At 43.4% G+C, this 13,690-nt stretch overlaps 1 protein-coding gene across 8 annotated transcripts in view; it reads right to left on the reverse strand.

Annotated features, from left to right (window-relative positions):
• Nucleotides 1–13,690, reverse strand: part of TMEM68 (transmembrane protein 68) — a 72,787-nt gene that overhangs the window by 36,233 nt on the left and 22,864 nt on the right. The window lies entirely within an intron of this gene.

The raw sequence follows: 13,690 nt of genomic DNA on the forward strand, positions 1-13,690 counted from the left end.
CCTTGTAACAGAATATTTGAGTACATCACTAGAAAAGACACAAAGCAGGGAAAATATTGGACATATGATATTCTCAATTTAAATGATAAGATATTACCAACTCGTCCTCTACACTGGCTGTACATTATTTTTCCACATGCATCAAACAAGAATTTCTAGTTCTCCACATTCTGATCTTTGATATTATCAATGTAAATATTTTTTGCCACACTGTGGGGAAAATTATCTCAATGAGGCTTCAATCTGCATTTTTTAAATTATTAATACGTATGTGCATGTTAATAACTACTGGCCATATATGCTTCCTGACCTTATCCTTAGGCCGTTTTTTAATTGCTTTTTTCTTACTTATTTTTTGTTTTGTATATGTTGTAAATAACTTCTGCTGATCTGCCCCTTGTTATTTAGGATGCCCTGTAGCTATATCACTAATGGTTTCTGCTTTTCTGTATCCTCTTTAAAAATATCTTTCCTACTTCAAGATCATCAAATATTCTCCTACTCACTTTTCTTTTTCAGTCCTATGGGTTGGTTTGTTTTTAATTTTTATTCTAGTAATACATATACAAAATTTCCCTTTTCAATCAATTCAAATACATAATGCAGTGGTGCTAATTACATTCACAACATTTAGGTACACGTCCATGGCAGTTTAAGTTCTTAGAGGCCAATTATAAATTCCTTACTAAGAGGTCAAAAGTACTTATTTCATCCTCCAGATTCAATTTAAATCAAGCCTACTGACAAACTTTTGCTTCCTCGACAATCATGCTTTAAATCTTTAGGCCTCAGTAGGCTAGTGAACAGAAATACTTAAATCAGAATTCTCACAGAAATGTGCACCAGAGGAAAATCTCTAGAAAAGTTAGGTGTGGAGAGCCGTCTCCCGGGTCTGGCCTAGTGGACACGCTGCGGCCTGCTCTAGAGTTCCCCCCGCCCATCGAGTGAGCCAAGATGGTGCCCACATCCTGCTTCCGCATATGACGCACACACCCGCCAACCGCATCTACCAATCACCCCTGTATACGTGGTGTTAGCCTATTGGATTTTGATTATGCATATAAGGCATTACCCGGACGGGGTAAGCGGAGACGACCCACAGGGAGCCGTACCTGACGGCCGCATAGAGGTTGTTCCCCCGCGGGGTATCTTGTCCCGCGTGGAACCTGTAACAGAGAATGCAAGCTTAACTCCAGTAAAGGTCTGTGCTTACAACTGCTACGTGTCTTGGATCTGTGTTTCTCACCAGCGCGGATTTGTCTGCGTCTCTCTGTCTCTCCTCATTGTCTCACCCGCCGGTCGGGGGCTTGACGCTGAGCGAGAAGTCGCGGACAAGTGGTGGCCCGTACGGGGAACCCTTCTGCTGCCTTTCCCCGAGCTGGTGAGGACGCGCATCCTGAGCTCGCAGCGGACTTCCCGCGCCTGATCACCGCGAGAAGGTGAGTACTTCTTATTACGTGAGAGTTAAGGCCCGCGGGCTTTCAGGTAGCCCCGGGGACTCGGAAGAGCTCTCCGAGTGATTAAAGTACAGTGCCGACTGCAAACATGGGGCAGTCCGGAAGTTTACCTTTGTTAGCTCCCTTAAAGACCCTTTTAGCGGACGGCTCCTGTGAAAGTGAGCCGCCCACTTGTAAGCCGCCAGAGTCTGGCGCTAGTTCAGACACCTCTGACTCAGAGTCAGATGGTGATGAGACCGAGGGTGCAGACGCGCCTCCGCTGATCGATTGGGGGAGGCCCCCTGTCTCACCCACGCAGCCTTCCGCCCCGCCAGCGCCTGCTGCAGGGGCGCGGCGGCTTCCGGTGAATGGTTTTGGTGATCTCGCCAAAAACCCTCACCACGGGCTCCCTCTGGTGGCCGAATCAGGTAATTACAGTGGCCCTCCTTTGCGAGACCCGGAACCCCTTACAGGCTGGTCGGGGGAGGGGCAGTTACTGCCGTGCCCCCCGCCCGAGTACACAGGCCCTCAGAACTCTTCGTCATCAGGTAACAGAGGGAGACATTTCTGGAAGTGGACCCCTTTCTCAGCATTTAGACCTTTTGGCATGCTGGGTGGTTACCAACCACTTGAGCCACAGCCAGCCTCAGAAATGTACCCAGTTATTATCAATCCCCAAGGTAACAATCAGCATGAGCCATATGATTACAAAATTTTAAAGGAATTGAGGCAGGCCGTCCATCAGTATGGCCCCAATGCCCCTTTTACCCTGAATATGGTTGAAAACCTTTCCGCCCTGAATCATACACCCGCAGATATTTTTCAGCTGGCCCGTGCTTGTTTACCACAGGGCCGATATATAGATTGGAAAGCATGGTTTGAGGAGCTAGCTGAGGAACAAGCCGCAAAAAACGCAGCGGGGAGACGTGGCGGGTGGAATGCAGATATGCTATTGGGGAAAGGTGCCCACTCCCAGAATCAAACAGGGTTCCCTCAAGAAGTCTACGCCCAGATTTTCCGTTGTTTCGTAGGAGCCTGGAAAAAGCTGACAGGTGAGGGAGAGGCTCAAGCCTCACTCAGCAACATACATCAGGGCCCCACAGAACCCTTCGTGGATTTTGTAGCCAAAATGCAAACTGCGGCTGAGAGAATTTTCTCAGATCCAGGAGTGGCAGAGACTGTAGTCAAACAAATGATATTTGAGCAGTGCAACAAGGAATGTAAAGTTATCCTAGCACAAAACAGAGGAAAAAACCTGACGGAATGGGTTCGGCTCTGCAGAGATGCTGGTAGCCCGTTAACTAATGCAGGTCTAGCTGCCATGCTAGCCAGCTCCTTACAAGTAGCTGCAAAGAAATCCAAAGACCTAGGAACAAAGCCAAGAGGATGTTATCATTGTGGCCAGTTGGGACACATTAAGAGAAACTGTCCCAATAAAGGCCAACCACCTGCCACTCAACAGTTTGGTAGACCATATGCGGCAACCAGGCTATGTGGCCGTTGCCACAAGGGACCCCATCGCGCAGAAGACTGTAGGTCAGCCTTCAATGCGCAGGGTGTGCGCCTTTCTGGCCGCCCTGAACAGGACCCAAAAAACGGGCAGAGGGGGTCCACCCTTTCGGTGGACCCCCCTGCATGCCATCCGGCGACACAACACCCGTCCAAATTCGCGCATCCCCTGGATCAGCAGGACTGGACCTCTGTGCCACCTCCAGGCTTGTACTGACCCCCTCCATGGGAGTCCAATTGGTGGGGACCTCCTTTAAAGGGCCCTTACCAACGAAGACTGTTGGGCTCATATTAGGGAGAGCATCCACAGCCCTGAAAGGACTAACAGTTATACCAGGCATTGTAGATTCGGATTTCACAGGCTTTGCCCAGGTTATGGTTCAGTCTCAGCAAGGCACCCTAGTCATTGCAGAGGGTGATAAGCTGGCACAGCTCCTGCTCTTGCCCAGCTTACATGCATCCTTCCTGAGTAGAACCAGACAGAGAGGAAATAAAGGGTTTGGATCTACTGGAGAAGTTTTTGAAGGCCTCCATATGTCCCTGGAGTCTCGACCCATGCTAACTATTAAGGTACAAGGCAGACCCTTCATGGGCCTGCTAGATACCGGGGCCGATCGGTCGATCATAAGACAACAGGAATGGCCCTCCGCCTGGCCGACGTGCAAGGCGGAGGAAACCATTAGAGGAATAGGCCACGGCCTGTCCCCGAAGGCTCAACTGTCTGTAGCCTTATTTACATATAATTTTTTAAATGAAAATTCACTAGGAATGACACCTGCTCTTCAGCATACTACTCCGAGTCCTCCACATAGAGGTCTAGTCCGTTGGAAGGATGTCCTGTCAGGACAATGGCAAGGCCCTGACCCAGTGCTCAGCTGGGCCAGAGGCTCTGTTTGTGTTTTTCCCTAGGAACCAGGACGTCAACCAGTGTGGGTTCCGGAAAGACTGGTGAGAACCGTGACGTCGCCCGAGGACGCCAAGGAACTGTTGCCCAGAAAATTGATAAGCCTCCAACCAGAGCCACCAGATCCGGTCTCCAACTCTGCTGATGACGGCGGCGACTGACGAGATAGCAACGAAAACGCCGGTCACCCTTCGATTGTTTAGAAGGGGGACCAGTTTTAATAACCCCCGTTGCCTTCGACCTTTCCAAACTGGGCGAGACTGTACAAAGTCTGTGGAACCGAGTCACCTCATGGTTCTCTTGGCCCAATTTGACTACTTGGATTCTCGTAGCGGTGGGACTATTAGTGGGCTTAGTCACTGTTAAATGTTTGTTAGAACGCTTGTTCCAGACACAGCAGCAATTACGTGTCACTACCATGTTGGCTATGTCACTCGCCCCTGATGCTCCTGGCAACGACCGTCCCGCTGCCCGGTCCTCCCCCTCACCGGACGGTCCATCCCGGCCACTCAGGGCGGGGCGCTCGAAAACAGGATCTGCTGCAAAGCCCATGGCCGTGTCCCGGGTGTAAAAGGCGGCACCAGAAGTCATAATTTTTGTCTAAAGGATGATCTCTAAGGCAGAGTCACGGTCCTGGCCAGACTAGACTCCGGCCATTGCACAGAGACATCTAGTGACACTCTCGACTCTGGTTGCCGCTCTCCTGAGCCCCGCTTAGCCCAGTTGCGAGGCGAAGCACTGCAGGGAGAGTCACGTGGTTTCCAGTTCACGGGCTCTCCGGTCTCTATATGAGGAGGCATTCTGGTTGGTGCCTAGCAAGCCTAGTCCAGACTCCCCAAAGCACCAAAACAAGTAGTGGGCTAATCAAGCTCACGGGAGCTCACTCATCAATGGAGACACTGGGTCTAAGAAAGGGTCTACGGACCAAAAATAATAAAAAAGGGGGAGATGTGGAGAGCCGCCTCCCGGGTCTGGCCTAGTGGACACGCTGCGGCCTGCTCTAGAGTTCCCCCCGCCCATCGAGTGAGCCAAGATGGTGCCCACATCCTGCTTCCGCATATGACGCACACACCCGCCAACCGCATCTACCAATCACCCCTGTATACATGGTGTTAGCCTATTGGATTTTGATTATGCATATAAGGCGTTACCCGGACGGGGTAAGCGGAGACGACCCACAGGGAGCCGTACCTGACGGCCGCATAGAGGTTGTTCCCCCGCGGGGTATCTTGTCCCGCGTGGAACCTGTAACAGAGAATGCAAGCTTAACTCCAGTAAAGGTCTGTGCTTACAACTGCTACGTGTCTTGGATCTGTGTTTCTCACCAGCGCGGATTTGTCTGCGTCTCTCTGTCTCTCCTCATTGTCTCACCCGCCGGTCGGGGGCTTGACGCTGAGCGAGAAGTCGCGGACAGTTAGGCAAAAGTTAGTTTTGCTAGAAATCGTGGAATTCAACAGTATAAGCAGGAATGCATACTAAAACTGTGGCATCTTTACATTTTAGAGCCAACTAATGTTCTAGTTTCCAATTCCTATAGGCAGACTATTTGAAAATGATGGTCATCAGTGAAATCTCAGTACCAGTTACCAAAGTCTATTGGGCCTAACAATTTTCAAAAATAAATAGCTACCTAGAGGATTTTTATTGAGTTTTATAGAGCAGAAGTAATCTGGATTGTCCTACTTACAATATTACAATCAAGAATCTATTAGGACCTCAAGAGCCAGTGGAAAATTATTTGCCTGACTGCCTAAGGTGGGAAAGGATATAAAGTACATCTGCTGGAAGCCAGAGATTGGCAGAAAACTAATTTACTATATTTTCTTGTAACCCTGTAGGAAAAAAAATACTGCTTCAGAACATGGATAAGCATAAAAAAAGAATCATTAGAACCTTCTCTTCTTAAAAAAAAAATGAAATAAAGTAGGGCATACATTCTGAATAAGGGGAGAAAAACTACTTTTTAAGTATATACCATAGATATACATATAGTACACATTACACATCTGTGGTATTAAAACTTGATCTTATTTTGTTTTGATAGCAAAATTATGCCAGCCCTGCAAAATGGACTGCATCACTCTATATTTTTTCTATGCTCTGAAACAATTGTACAAAGTGGTGGGCAGTATTTGTTCCTTTAAAGTTTGGTGGAATTGAGGATTCTGGGTGGGCCTTTGTGGAGGGAGAAGGAAATATTGCTTATTGTTTCAATTTAGTTTATGATTATTGGTTTATTCTGTTTCTCTCTCTTCTTCTTGAACCAATTTTGATCATTTATAGTTTCTTATAAAACCATCCACATCATTTAGTTTTCAATTACAGTGGTTTAAAATATTTACTTAAAATTTTTTTCTGCTTATTCCCAAAGCCTGATTCAAAAACCACCTCCTATGTGAATAATGCCTTTATTTCTGCCTTGTAGAAAAAAGAATTAAGAATTATTGAACATCTACATGACAGGCACTGAACTGGACTAGATAATTATTATCTCATTTAGTCCACACCAAGGTGTTCCACAGATGAGAAATTCAAAGTGAGAAGAGCTCACATACCTTATTCAAGGTCACATAGTGGGGCCAGGAGACAAACCCACATTTGTCTAACTCCTTCTTTCCATACCACACTTTCTATTACATGGAGGTAGATGCTAACCCACACCCATGTTTTCAAATGTTGGTGTGATCTATTAATGAGTTTTGAAATCATTTTAGTCAACGATGAAGTCACTTCAGTGGGTGATGACATGACCCACATTCTTCTTCTTAAATAAAAGAGAACAGAATAGAAAAGAGAGTAGGTCCCAAGTAGAAAAGATTTATACTTTTAATGAAACAGTACTTACATATATGCATATACTGGGTGGCAAAATGAATTTCTTACTAGAGATAAGTAAAAAATGTGATAACCTAAAACTATATCTTGAATATACTAGGGACCATGAGCACAGTAAATGTGTTGAGTTGAACTTAATGATCAAGAGGCAAAAGATGCATTTTGGTGCCCTCAAAATTATCAGAGAAAGAAGACCCATAATTATGACAGCTAACTTTATTGTGTTAGTATTAAGAACCATGCTAAGTGCCCCCCTCCCCCGCCACATGGGATATGACTTCCAGGTGTGTAAGTCTCACTGGAAATGTGGGACATGACTCCCAAGGATAAGCCTGAGCCTGGCCCTGGCATCATGGGATTGACAATGTCTACCTTACCAAAAGGGGGAAAAGAAATGTAACAAAATAAGGAGGTATCAGTGGTTAAGAGATTTCAAATAGAGTCAAGAGGTACTCTGGAGGCTACTCTTATGCAATCTTCAGCCAGATATTGTTAACTGTCACAGTAGCCAAGACCCAACCAACAGTATTTCTGAAAACCGTAAAGAATATCCAGGGCTCTATCTGAAGCTTTATAGAAGTTTCATTCACAAGGTTTATTTTTCGGAAACCTATAACCTCTACACAGTTCCTATGCCAGACAATCCCTGAAACCCAGTCTCTCTAAGAACATCAACTCGTTGCTACCCCATAATGTTGCCACCTCTGTTCCACATGAAGAAGTTAGAACTATCATTGCCCAAATATCCCAGAAGAGTGGGAGAGGGATCAAGTGAGAGGGAGGAGTTATAACAGAGAAAAGATTTAACAAATGACTATGTCTACTAAATTACTATATTAATATATTTTTTTTAGTCTCCAGTATAATAGAATAGCTAGAAGGAAATATCTGAAATTGTAGAATGGTAACCCATATCATATTTTGAAATTTGCTCTATAACAACTTGTTAAACCGTACTTTTAAATTTATCATTCTCTGCATATATGTTATAAATGCTTAAAAAAAGAACTATGCTAAGTACTTTACATGGAATTTCATTGATTCTTTACAACAACCTAATTTATATAAGAGGAAAATGAGGTTCAGACAAGTTAAGTAACTTGTCTGAGGAGAAACTGATTATTTACATACTATCAAAGTAGCTTCTCAAGTTATTAATCAATCACCAAGGAAAAAAAGGAGTCACTGTACAGTGAAGAAACCTGGCAGACACCTACTTAACTAAATGATCACATGAACATCAGTAATAAAACAGCCACATCACAAATCCTCTGATAGAATGCGCTGAGGACATATCACCATTTTTGTGGTATTCTTATCAAAACTGCACAATCTCAATCTAATTATGGAAAACATCAAGTCTAACCTGAAAGACAATCTACAAAGTAACTAATCAGTATTCTTCAAAAGTGTCAAGGTCATGAAACACGAGGGAAAAAAAACTAAAGAACTGTCAAAGATTAAATGAAACTAGAGGGACATGACAACTAAATGAAATACGTGATTCCTGAAAAAAGGTCATTAGTGGAAAAACTGGTGACATTTGAATGAGATCTATAGCCTAGTTAACACTGTACCACTATTAATTTGATAATTAGTTACGTTAGACTATCATTTGGGGAAGCTGGGTGTAGGATCTAGAAATCTGTGCTAGTTTGAAATGATGTATGGACCCTAGAAAAGCCATGTTTTAATCCTAATCCCATTTTGTAAAGGCAGCCGCTTCTTCTAATCCCTATTCAGTGTTGCATATTTGAAACTGTAATCAGATCATCTCCCTGGAGATGTGATTTAATCAAGAGTGGTTGCTAAACCGGATTAGGTGATGACATGTCTCCACCATTTGGGTGGGTCTTGAGAAGTTCCTGGAGCTCTATAAAAGAAACATTTTGGAGAATGAGAGATTTGGAAAGAGCAGAGAATGCTGCAGCACCACAAAGCAGAGTGTCCACAAGATAGCAACCTTTAGAGATGAAGGAAAAAGTCTCCCAGGGAGCTTCATGAAACTGGAAGCCAGGAGAGAAAGTTAGCAGATGACACCGTGTTCGCCGTGTGCCCTTCCTGCTGAGAGAGAAGCCCTGACTGTGTTTGCCATGTGCCTTCTCACTTGAGAGAGAAACCCCAAACTTCATTGGCCTTCTTGAACCAAGGTATCTTTCCCTGGATGCCTTTGACTGGACATTTCTATAGACTGTTGTAATTGGGACATTTTCCTGGCCTTAGAACTGTAATCTAGCAACTTATTAAATTTCTCTTTCTAAAAGCCATTCCAGTTTCTTGTATATTGCATTCCAGCAGCTAGCAAACTAGAACAGATTTTGGTACCAAGAGTGGGGTGCTGCTGCAGTTTGCAAATACCAAACATTTTGAATGGCTTTTTAAATGGGTAAGGGGAAGATTCTGGAAGAGTTGTGAGAAGCTTGATAGAGAAGGCCTAGAATGCTTTGAAGAGACTGTTGGTAGAAATGTGGACTCTAACGACACTTCTGATAAAGGCTTAGACAGAAATAAGACGTGTCATTACAGACTGGAAGGAAGGCAATCCTTGTTTTAAAATGGCAGAGAATCTGGCAAAGTTGACTAGTGGCTTTGGCTGGAAGACAGATTTTGAAAGCCATGAACTTGGATATTTAGCAGAAGAGATCTCCAAATTAAATGTGAAAGTGCAGCCTGGTTTCTCCTCAGTTTATAGTGAAATGCGACAGGAAAGAAAGAAGCTGAGAATTGAACTCTTGAGGACTAAGAAAGCAGAAACTGAAGTTCAAGAAAATTCTGGGCTTCCAGAAAGGGAAACCCACAGAATAGTACCCACATGAGGATTTGACCAGATGTGGAACCAGTCAGTCATCTCAGAGAATGTCAGGATTGGACATGGAGTTATCCAGGAAGAATTTGTGGAAACTCCTTATGTCTGATGGGCATGATACAAGCTTACTGCATAGAAAGCCAACGAGTGTGCTGTGGGAGCTATACAAACAAAGCCACTGCCAGTCTGGACTCGGGGGGTTCAGAGAAGGGACACATTGGAGAAAATATAATTTCAGAGGCAAAGCCATGGAGGCTGTGGTCTGAAGTCAAGAAGCCTCAGGCCAGAACAGACCCACCCAAGCCTGTAGAGAGGGCGAGTTGCCTCAAAGGCAGAGGATGGGCCTTCCACCTCATTGCAGTGGAAGAGTCATGCTGCCTCAGGCCTTGAAGAGGGTGAAGCACATTCCTTGGGGTTTGGGGAGAGCCTGGCTGCCACCACATGGAGGGGTTGAGCATGTGCCCTGGAGATAGTGGAGAGTCTGGGTGTGGCCCCAATGCTTGGAGAGGGAGGAGTCCAGAAAAAGGTGGTCTCCCCAGTGTACCCCAAGGTTGCATTCAAAGAGAGTCAGGCCTCTGTGTAGGCCTTTGGAAAGGGTGGGACAGCTGCTTCCAGATGCCCTGAAGATAAATGATTCTCAGACTCTGAAATCTAATGGACTTTGCCCTGCAGATTTTCAAAACTGTATAGGTCTGGTGACCCCTGTGTTCCTTCCTCCTTATGGAAATGCGTCTATGTAACCCATGACTGTTCCTCCCTTGTATGTTGGCAGCAAATCATTTGTCATGAGTTTTCAAAGGTCCAGAGACAAAGGAGAATTTGCCTGAGCACAGACTATGCTTGTAACTAACTTTGTTGAGATTCTGTACTGGTTTTAACCTTGTATTGTTATTTGTAATGTTACTGAAATGATTTAAAGTTCTCTGATATTGTTATGGAATGAACATATTTTTTATATGGGGAAAACATGTCATTTTGGGTCCAGAGGGTGGAATGTGCTCATTTGAAGTGATGTATGGACCCTAGAAAAACCACGTTTTAATCCTAATCCCATTTTCTAAAGGCAGCTTCTTCTAATCCCTACTCAGTACTGTATGCTTAAAATTGTAATCAGATCATCTCCCTGGAGATGTGATTTAATCAAGACTGGTTGTTAAACTGGATTAGGTGATGACATTTCTCCACCCATTTTTATTGTATATTATAACATATATACTAAGCAAAGAAATAAAAATGCAATTGTTTTCAAAGCACTCTTCAACAACTAGTCACAGGACAGATCCGAGAGTCTGTCATGGGCTACCACACAATTCTCATATTTTTTTGTTCCAGCTGCTCCAGCATATAGGAGGCTAGAGGGTTTAAATATTTTTTTATCATCACAACCAACACTTTTTCCTTTTTTTTTTTGTGAACAATAACATATACAAAAAAGCTATAAATTTCAAAGCACAGCACTAAAATTAGTTGTAGAACATATTTCAGAGTTTGATATGGGTTACAGTTTCACAATTTTAGGTTTCTACTTCTAGCTGCTCTAAAATACTGGAGACTAAAAGAGGCATCAATTTAATGATTCAGCATTCATATTCATTTGTTAAATTCTATCTTCTCTCTACCATCACCTTTGATCTTTCTATACCACACTTTTATATGGTGTTTTTAATGGTGTTTGGCTATGGCCATTCTAAATTTCTCATATTAGAAGGCTCTTCACTAATATGGGGTAGGGAGATGGAACCATCTGATGTTAAATCTAGGCTAGGTTTCAGGACTTATCTGCACCAGGGACCCATCTGGAGGTTGTAGGTTTTTGGCAAGTTACTTTAGTGCCTGGAACCCTTGTGGAATCTTATAAATTGCCCTCAGTGTTTTTTAGGATTGGTTGGAATGGTCTTGGTTGATGGTTGGCAGGTTATGATAGGTAGCAAGGTCTACCTGAAGCTTGCATTAAGAGCAACCTCCAGAGTAGTCTCTCGACTCTATTTGAACTTTCTCTGCCACTAATACTTTATTAATTACACTTCTCCCCCATTTAGCCAGGATGGAATTGTCAATCCCATAGTGCCAGGTCTGTTTTCATCCCTGGGAGTCCTCTCCCATGTCACCTGGGAGACTTTCACCCCTGGATGTCATGTCCCACGTAGTGGGGAGGTCAATGATTTCACTTGCAGAGTTGAGATTAGAGAGACTGAGGTCACATCTGAGCAACAACAGAGGACCTCCAGAGGTAATTCTAAGGCATGCCTATAAGTACTCTACGCTTCTTTGCTACCTACATAAGCTTCACAAGAGTAAGCCTCATGATCCGAGGGCATGGCCTATTGATTTGGGTGTACCTAAAGTTTGACACAGTATCAGGGGGTTGCCTGATGGTAAGGTTTAACAGTTTCATAGTTTTCTCTCATCCCTCAGGGAACTTGGCCAGTACTTTTTTATTATCTGCTTAACATAGTCTAGGATGTATCCAGGCATTACAATACTCTATACAGGATCAAAGGACCTCCTTCTCTTTTTGTGCAGTGTTTCCATTGTTCAAACGAGCTATACAGATAGGCTGAATTAGATTATGCACTGCAGAAAATTTCAGTTCCAGATAAAATACATCTTTCTTCCAATCGGTCTCAAAGAGTATGTGTGGTTCTAAATTATAGACACCGTTTTCCTTACCCCTATGCTCTGAAGTACTTTAACACCAACCTATTTGGCTTCATTCTTATTTCTAAATATCAGGTTATATATATAAAACAGCCTCACAAAATCTAAAAATAACAGCCACTACTCTGGACTTAATGTGTCTGCTCTAAAAGCTTACAATCTAGGCCCCGGTTTTCTTATAAGCATTTTCTAAAGGTGACTATACAATTCTTGTTCTTTTATTTCTGGCTTATTTTGTCTCACCAAATGTCCCACATGTTCATTCACACCGTTACAAGCCTCATGACTTTGTTCCTTTTTGTAGCAGCACAACCTTTGTTCATAAGTATACACGATCATTCGCCAATCTACTTTTCCATGAGTACATTCTTCAGCCACTGCATTCACCAGGCATCATATAGGGAGTCCAAAGTATACAGTCCATCAACATTCTCAATTTTAGATAATTTCATTGTTCCCGAGAGAAAGAAAACCAATAAACACACCCTCACCAAACAGGAAATCTAAACCTCCTCTTAACTCTTGTCCCACCCCCATTATTTACCTCTGCCGTTGCTGTGGTAGTGCCGACAGCTTTTTTTGAACATAGCTCATAGCATGTAATAGGAGTTTCCTCCCTGTACCCTGGACTTAAACACTCTTTATAGAAGAATCATATCTTTGAAGTAATTCTTGTGAGAACTCATATTTCTAGCGTTACTCAGTGGGACATGCAGGTCTATACAACCCTTTCAATCTGGTTCATCTTCAGTATGATAATATTACTTACAGACCCACTAGAGAACCACCTTCACTCCTATCTATTCCCTTTACATTGGAGTTCAACCTCTAGTTAATGGCTCACCCATTTCTAGCTTCTATGTATTCTACGTCCCCTATATTCTGTATTATAAGCCTCTGATTACACCTATAGGCTGGTCATAAAAGTGGAATCATACAGTGTCTATCCTTTTGTGTCTGGCTAATTTCATTATTATGTCCTCAAGGCTCATCCACTTTGTCATGTGCTTCAGGATGCCACTTTGTCTTATTGCTGCATAATATTCCATCATCTGTTACTCCACATTTTGTTGATCTACTTGTCTGTTGATGGGCATTTGGTTTGTTCCCATCTTTTGGTGACTGTGAATAATGCCGCTTTGAACATCAGTGTGCAAATGTCTGTTTGTGTCGTTACTTTCAACTCTTCTAGGTATATACCAAGTAGTGCTATTACTGGGTCATAGGGCAACTTGATATTTAGTTTCCTAAGGAACCGCCAAACAGCCCTCCATAGTGGCTGCACCATTATACATCCCCACCAACAGTTCACAAGTGTCCCAGTTTCTCCACATCCTCTCCAACATTTATACTTTCCTGCTTGTTTAATAGCAGCCATTCTTAAAGGTGTGAAGTAGTATCTCATTGTAGTCTTAGTGAAAATGAGCATCTCTTCATGTGTTTTTGTGCCATCTGCATTTGCTCTTCAGAAAAATGCCTATTCAAATCTTTAGACCATTTTATAATTGGGCCGCTTGTTCTTTTGTTGTTGAGTTGTATGAT

The sequence above is a fragment of the Tamandua tetradactyla genome, chromosome 6 (assembly GCF_023851605.1).
Source record: "Tamandua tetradactyla isolate mTamTet1 chromosome 6, mTamTet1.pri, whole genome shotgun sequence".
NCBI classification, from domain to species: Eukaryota; Metazoa; Chordata; class Mammalia; order Pilosa; family Myrmecophagidae; genus Tamandua; species Tamandua tetradactyla.